Below are 9,095 nucleotides of genomic sequence, written 5' to 3'. Positions count from 1 at the left end.
CAAAGAGGTCAAAAACTGAATCTGTGAGGGCAGGTAAAACAATTCTGCTACTTAACAGGCAGCTGCAACGTCTGACGTCTGGCTTTTCATGAGCAATTATTGGCAAAAATACATCATAAAGAGATGTTAAGATTTGAAGAGGCCTTTCCATTCTGACAAGAAGTTACAACAAAAGGTATGAGGAAATACACAGGATCCTTTTTAAGATAAATCAAGTGTCAAATTTAATCAGGTTGAGTCTAACCACAAATATTAAACATACAATATTTCTAGTGTAAAATGTCTGTATGGGTGTACCTGGTAATAACATACAGCATTATGTTCTTTTATTCTATATAGCCTATTATTAGTAAAAACAATATGTGCCAATAATTTGGCATGGTCAGTTATGTTCAGCAGGTCCTCTTAAATTATAGCTGTGGTGATAGTTACAATGAAAACCATACGATTATTCTTTTAATTCACCATTTTACCATATTATACTTGCAACATAATGTCTTCCTGCACTAATGTGTTTCCCCCAATATAGACTTTAACCTATCAACAAGCAATAACAATTAAAAATTCATTATTGGAAGATCTCAAAATCTCATTTTTATCATAGCCATTTCATCCAAGTAGTTAGCCTTGACTAACCACACATAGGAATAGGACCAAGGAATAGTTCGACCTTTGGGGAAATGTGCTTTTTGCTCTTGCCGGAATCAGATTAGAAGATCAATACCACTCTCATTAAGTATGGAGCTAAAGCTGGGCGGCAATTAGCTTAGCTTAAAGACTGTAAACAGAGGAAACAGCAGGCCTAACTTAGCTCTAAAGCTCAAGAATTAAAGGTTTTGGTATGGAGCTATTCCTCCACGAGAAGGTCCCCATTTTGTTTATCTTGTACATGTGTATAAGCACATACATGCACAGGTGTCCTGCCAATAATGTCATACTACTCTACTAGTCAATAGGTGTCATTAACATAACAAGATATGCTGTAATGGAACAACAAAGACAGATTGCCAGCAAGTAAACATGGACGTAAACCAAGGGAGATGAAGCCAAACTCCGCCATAAGCGCCCATATTAAACTCCCCAACAGAAATAAACACGTTTACAACCTGGTTCACAAAATGACTTTGGTCTCCATAGCTAATTTCTCCATTCATGACAACTGTGAGGGGGCTGAATTTTTTTCATGCCACCTGTTCAAATGATGTTAAGGCTGAAAGTTGTGCATAATTATCTGCACCGCCACTTTGATTGACAGTTTAGGTGCAGTTACAGATGGCTTGTTTGAGCACCCAGGTGTTTGCCGATATTTAGATTAGCTGGGAGGCGGAAGAAGCGGCGTCTCATGTTTTCGGCTTTAAAACCTACGGGTGACGTCACTCATGCTCTGTCCATTCTTCATACTGTCATTGGTCAGACCTCAGGGATGCACACAATGCATGGATGTAAACATAACTCTTGTATGTGTACAAGAAAACTCCATCTGGACCTCTTAATGTGTTCAATGTCATCTATTTAATGCTTACACTAAGAAAATGAAGTGGTGATTTTACCTGTACTTCTGTATTTCTTTGTTTGGTTTGTGTAATGATTAAAAAACAAGATATCTTCTATACTTAAATGTTGGCTCATAGGTTATTTAAACTATGTTAAACCGCTGCTAAAGTGCTTACATGACCTTAAAACTTGGATGGCTTTAAATTTTCATAGTCTTTGTCATGGTCATTGATCTGGGTTCTTTGGCACAGTATCGCGTCCCACTTGTAAAAAATCTGTGGGTAAAAGTGGACGCCGATCTTAAAGCCAAGCAGCCAAATTAAAGCTGTGGTGAAGTCCAGCTTTTTTTCAGATAAGGCAGCTGGCAAAAATCAAACCAGTCCTTCGAGACAACAGTTTGACACAGTAATTCACACCTTTGTGACCACTCGGCTGGATTACTGTAATGCACTTGGGGGTTAGTGGGTCCTCTATTAGTCGTCTTCAACTGGTACAAAATGCTGCTGCACGTCTTTTAACTGGTGCAAGCAAATATGAGAGCATTTCACCTATTTTAGCTTCACTCCACGGGTTGCCTGTCCATTTTAGGATTCATTTTAAAATTCTTTTATTTGCTTTAAAGCCTTGAATGGCCTTGCCCCACCTTATCTCTCTGAGATGCTGCATCCCTATACTCCTAGCCGATCTCTCAGGTCAGCTGCTCTGACAGTGCCTAAAGCTAGGCTTATGCTCAGAGGGGATTGAGCGTTTGCCGTTGCAACTCCCACGAATTGCAGCTGCACATTAGACAGGCCTCCTCTCTCTTCTTAAAACCCACCTCTTTTCATTGGCTTCTGACACCATGTAGAGTGTTGATTTTATTTGTATGCATGCATATTTTTTGCGGGCAGTGCTTTTTATTTATTTTATTTTATTGTTTTTTATCTTTCTATTGTCTATGTCATGTTTTTATTGTGTTTCTATTGTGTTATTTATTTATTGTGTTTTATCTTGTTGTGCAGCACTTTGGAAACCTTGTGTTTGCTAAAATCATGCTATATAAATAAAGTGGATTGGATTGGATTTACAAGGCAGGGTGATAATTTATTCAGCCATTAAGTTTGCAGGAATTGTTAGAAACCTTAGCGATCATCACATTGACCTGTTGATTTGTAGGATAGTATAAATTCTGACTTGAAGATGAATCTTTGCTATCTTGAACACAGTATAATCTGAATGGTGCATCACTGATATCAACATGAAGCCATTCATCATCACGTGGAGCAAAATCAATCGTGAAACAAGACAGCAAAGCTTTTTCTGTGTGTGTGTGTGTTGAAAAGGAAACATAAAGAACCGCACACGGTGCGCTGCAATAAAATGCTTCAGACATGGCAGCTGAAAAATCTGATGGGTTGAGATTCATATGGCCGTCGGCCAGGAAAGCAGAAGCACAGCGTGAAACCGAGCATCATGAGCTCAACAGATGCTCATCTCTCTGTCACATGGCAAAAAAATATATAGATCTTAACAAATCCCAGTCGAGCTGTGCTGTGCTAATTAAATAAATAAGAGAAAGAAATCCTCTGACAATACGCTCCTTTGTTTGTTTCAAGGAGGTTTTGGACTGAGCATTTGTTGTGAATGTATCTGCTTTTATTATGAATCATTTTGACACATTTCTTGACAAAATCCTGAGATGAATCAAAAAGAATTACTGTAGCCCTGCGGGCATACATTTTCTCTAGTTTATGACTGTCATGACTGAATGTAAGACTTGTTATGATTGATATTTTTTGCAGTGTGCCCCTCTTTTCTCTTCTCTAGTTATTATTCTATCCCAGTCCGCCAGGCTCTTACTCTGTGCAGTGGAGTGCCAATTATTATGGTAATGACTGAAACAGATATCAGATGGGTTTCCCTGGAATAAGCTTTTCATATTTCACACACATCACACTGTGTGTGTGTGTGTGTGTTCATGTCCACACGTGTGTGTTTGTGTGGAAAAAAAAAGAGACAGACGGCAGCCGAAAAGAGCATGGAGAGTTTCTCCATGTGCAGATCGAGTTTTCTCACCTTCCCGGGCTGAATTAAACATTAATGGTGGGGAAATTCATAGAAAACTCTCCTTTAAAAAAAGCATTCTTTTGAACACGTTGGACATAAATTCAGGGTCATAAAAGGAACTGGTGTCTGTGTCAGTGACAGAAATTGGACACATGAGAGAGATGTGATGACAGTCCTGTTTCCAAGGTCATTGCTCCATCTTTTTCCTGTTTCATCTCCCCAGCTTCTCTCTGCAGGATGGGTTCACGTGTCACTCACTGTGATCCTCAAGGCATCATAAAATGTGTTTCATCAAATGTGTTGGAAATGCTCAGGGATCACAATGAAGTTCAGGTCCATTATGGGACCAGCTTGTGTTGTGCGTGTCCTGCCCTACATTCAAGCAAGATACAAGATGACAGATTCAATAAAAGAAGCATGGAGAGTATCACACCAAGTTAAAGCTCACAAAACTTAATTGGGCTGAAAAAAAAAGGGTAAATGTTTAACTCCGCATTAGTGGTGGACGACGTCTTCAAATCTTTTACTTAAGTCAAAGTTCTGCAGGGTTCAGTTTTTATTTTATTAACATTACTTTTCACTGATACTCATATCTACCTACCCATCAAATCCCAAATTCAGGCCAATGTAATTACAAAAGTGTCTCCAACTAATACTGGTTGACTTATAATTTCCTTTGGTTACATGAGGACGTAACCGAGATCATACTATACACCTCCCCCCTCCTCCATGTCTTACTACTGTTACTGCCCACAACACTTTTCCACCCACATCAGACCACTAGCTTAAAAACATTGTGTTATATTTGATGGCGATCTACATTTTAAAGTACAGGTCAATTCTGCTGTCAGATGAGCTTCTTCCAACTCAGAACCATCAGACGGTTCCTATCTCCCTCTGATCAAGAGTCATTCATGCGATAATATTAACCAGGCTGGACTACTGTAACTCTACCTAAGCATCATGAGGTCATTATTACATATATACTAATAGAAAATCAGGATGTCACTGCTGTAGTTGGCTGAGATGGAGCTATTTGTTTTTAAGACTGCAACCAATTGATTATTTTTCATTATAGAGAAACCATGAATTGATGATATTTTAAGAAAATTATTTTACATTAAATTTGAGTCATTTAATTTTTGTTAATTGTAGACAACCAAGACGAATTACATTTTATTTGAGTTATTGTCAGTGATGGTTTAGTTGATTTTTTAAAATATATATATATTTGATGACTTTTAACTGTAGATACAGGTGTCATTTTCATCAAACCTAAAGTTAATGGAGAAGGTGCACAGTGTCTGCTTAGTGGCGATACAACAAACTGACTCTCCTCAGTAAATCCAGCTATCTGTGCTCTCCACTGCAGAGCAGCATGTCATTCAGAACTTGGATTTACTCCCTGCTTTACAGTCTAGTTGTCCACTGACATTAATCCTGCACTCATAACCCAACATGGAAGGTTAAGGTCCTACTCCTCTTTTTTTCAAGTCTCAAGTTTTGGATTTTACTTTAACTCTTAGATAACATAACACTAAAATATACTGAAAGGTTACAATGAAAATATTCTGCATGCTTAACACGCTATTGTACTAATTAGGAGTAGGCATGCTTTGTTGAGATTGTCCAATAAAGTTTAAAAAAAAAAAACACATTAATCATGAATTGTTAACCTGGTTTTACTTTAATTTATTTTCACAGAATAGATCGTAGTTCGGAGGCTCACTAGTAAGACAAACTTTGTTCTACTGAGGTCAAAAATGCCTTACTTTTGCTACTAGTGGGCATTTTGGTGCTACTAGTAGGGTCCAGGAGGCTACTAGTGCGTGACACATGCCTACTAGTAGGGCATAGTAGTGTTACTAGTGCAGCACAGTAGTTTGACTGCACACTAGTAGGCCAAAAGTGGCACTAGTAGTGTAAAAAACGTTACTAGTAAGACACAGTCGTTCCAGTAGTGTGCCCTAGTAGTTCTACTAGTGCGCAAAATTGTCTTACTAGTGAGGACAAAAAGCTTACTAGTACATGGACCTTAAGTCAGATATCAAGGATATTGAGTAAATGCTCAAACAGCTTTCCATAGATGACAGACTGTAGAAACACAGTCAAGGACATCTTGTCCAGATTGTCCTGACTAATACTTCTCTACCTACAGGGAGCTGTGTGGCCACCAGATGATACGTAGCCTATTTTTAGTAGAAAGAAGATATAATGCCTGACTGATGTTATCCAATAATATAGAACAATATGATTAGGGTTGATATCTGCTGCAACTGTTGCACCAAAGGCAAACATGATGCAGTGTTTTCATTAAGAGTTCATTAAGCTTCTCTTTTACACTCATCATAATGGGCAACTTTACAGTCATAATTCATGTGGGATTGTCAGTTTAAATAAGCCACAACATTTGTTTTCATTCTATTCATATCTAGCACACTTATGATATGCTTAAAGAAAGCAGCCCACAGCTGTGATCATCAAAGCATTTCTTCATTTATTTTGTGCTTCACCTCAACATGCTGCATTGGCCTCTACTTGGGCTTTTGTGTATTCATTTACACATATGAAGAACATAAGACACATTACATTACTAAAAGACAGGCAACATGAAAGACAACAAAAATCCTTTAGGGTCTTAATTCTCCTGAGCAAGTGTATTACAAAGATAAAAAGATGAAAATGATATACATTTTTTTTAAACAAAAAAAAACAAGTGTTGTATTGTCATTAACACATGCATATTAATTTACATATTATATATAGGCCATTATTATAAACTGAAAAACACCTCCCATCCAGAAAGTGTAAAAAGTTTATAGTATTAAAGTTATATATATATATTATATATATATATATATATATATATAGAGGAGAGAGAGAGAGAGAGAGAGAGGAGAAATAAAATATTACCATAATTAATAACATATATAAGGAGTCCTTCCTATGCCATTCTCAGTTCCCAGTAGATGAAGACAATGCTTATTTCAAAGTAATATGACAGGGAGTCTGTCTCAGAAAAAAAAAGTACAGTTGTAAGCTTTTTTCTTATGCAGGTTAAACATAAGGCTTCTAAACATTAAACACTGTCACAGTAAAATACAAGGAACATTTGAAGTGGTTTATGCAATATGCACTGTGGCAGGTTTAACATTTAAAACAAGTTCAAAGACATTTTCTTTCTTTTTCATTTGAGGAGAGCCTTAAGGCAAACATGGTGATTGCAGCTATAAGTGTACATGAGGAGGAGTGTGATTTGCTGCTCCATTAGATTACCTCGTAATTTTGTACCCAAGAAAACCTCATTGAGGTGTTGTGGAGGAGGACATAAACCAGACTGTTTATGTCATACAGACACACATTTCTGCCAAGAACAGAAGATTATCTGCAGTATTATTAACCCCACATACGTAGGTGCACCACTTGTGCTGAACATTTGCTAGGTTTTCTATGTAAAGGTCAGTGCTCAGGCTGAGTCACTTGTTACAGATACAGAATACAGAAAGTACTATGTGTGAAATCTGTGTTCACCAGTACCATATTTTAACAAGAATATTTTCCTATTCTGTTATTCTGCAAGGATAATATCCAACATTCAGGACTGCCTCCTTGAATTTATTTGCAATACTCTGTGCTGCATTGTTGATCCAACACACAACTTCTATGGTTATTGATAATAATGATGTTTTTTGGACTCTGGGCCGCACAACTTGTAAACCAACTGCCAGCGCAGACTGCCGTTTTGGCCGCTGGTGTGCGTCTATTCACCTCATCTTCTTGCCCATTTTCACCAGCTAGTGCATTTGCCCGTCTGCAGTTTGGTCTTGGACTGGTGTGTCTGGTTTGTCCGGTTTTTCTTGAGAACGCTGCCTGCTGCTGCTGAAAGGGTTGATGACAATGGTCAAGTAACCCCACATTAGATGCAGGCCTGAAAACATAAAACATGAGCTGAAAGAAATGCTCCATGAGCGGAGGAAGAGAGAGTAGAGTTAGGTGAACTTGGATTAATTTCATCATCAAATGCAGCAGGTGACTTCCTCTCATTGGTTTTGAATATTAATGACCATACCAGTCAATTGTTCTGCACAGTCCATGTTTAGACATACCTAAGTATCCTTATTTATTTACTTAGATAGGAGGATTGATACCTCCTTGTTTGTGTGTTATGTATGATCAACTTAATTTAGCATAAATTATACCCACAAACACTCGAAAACTCACTAAAAGTAAAGCATAGAGTATTAATGAGAGTAAAACCAATGGCATGCAAATAGTGCCAACCATTGTTGGAATACTGGAGCTGGACTCTTTTGATCTGCTGAAGTTTCTCTACAAGGGCTGCAATAAAACCTTATGTCTTGCATCATACCTGCTCGGACACAAAACAAAATCTCCAGACTAAATCTTTTTTTTTTTGGTTTTTCAAGCTTTATTTGGAGAGACAGCTGAAAAGTGACAGGAATGTGGGGAAAGAGATAAGGAATGACATGCAGCAATGGGTCACCGTCGGATTTGAACCTTGGGCTGCTGTGGCAAGAACAGAGCCTTTGAACATGGGCGGATGCTCTACTAACTGAACTAACAAACACCCCCAGACTGATCTTGATGTGGACGATCCAATAAACAGTGAAAAGATTCTGTGTTGGTTTAACCATGGTTAAAAAGAAGTAGACTCCTTCACCACTTCACATTGTCTTTCTTGAAGATAGCTACCTTTCCAATTTATGGAGGTACTTTTGAAACTCTGAATGGATGGAGTCCTGCACACACTAACCTGAGGGTCAGTTAGCTAATGGTTTATGTCAGCAAATTTTTATAGAAATAGGCCACATACATGCAAGATCCAGCACAAAACCGGTTTTTCCGTTCATTTGATGGGGGTAGTGCATTTTGGCTGCAGCAGTCAGGCCACAGGGGTGTCCACCAAAAAAACGCGGAGAAGTTAAGCCAGATCCTACTTTTACTTTTTACTTCAGACTATCCGGTGGTTTCATGGATTAAACTCTAATTCTCTACCTGTGTTGTTCTGACTTTGTTTGTTTCATATACCCAGGTTCTAAATCTTGTCTGACTCACAATTCACGCTGCCAAATTGTGACACAAAGATGTTTAAATTGCTTTATTTTTAATGGTTTGAGAGAGTGGAAGAGAGCTGATCAGCTGATATAAAAGTTATTTCCTGATGTTTCACAGCAGTTGGACGGAATAATAGACACAGCCTCAAAATGTCGTGAATGTTCCCCTCTACCCTTTAAAGAACCAAGACAGCGTCCTTTACGTCACGTTTCAGAACATTCTGGGAAAATGCATTTCTTGCTGGAAACATGCCGTTAACATGCCTCTACTAAAGCTCCAACCCTGACTACCAGCTTTATATGTCTGTTCCTGCTACACTAATCAGTGGTCAGTCTGTCACACTGCTGGTGACTCTGGTGGTGCCCCCTTATCTCCTGTGTCACCACACTACAGTATGTAGCCACGAGGCCATGTGCCTTAGCGAGATGTTCTGGCAGTCCTCTGCTGCATCTTTAAATATGGCAGGGAGCTAGTAGGAT

Source organism: Larimichthys crocea, chromosome XVIII (assembly GCF_000972845.2).
Source record: "Larimichthys crocea isolate SSNF chromosome XVIII, L_crocea_2.0, whole genome shotgun sequence".
Classification (NCBI taxonomy): Eukaryota; Metazoa; Chordata; class Actinopteri; family Sciaenidae; genus Larimichthys; species Larimichthys crocea.
Note: the sequence above shows the minus strand (reverse complement) of the source record.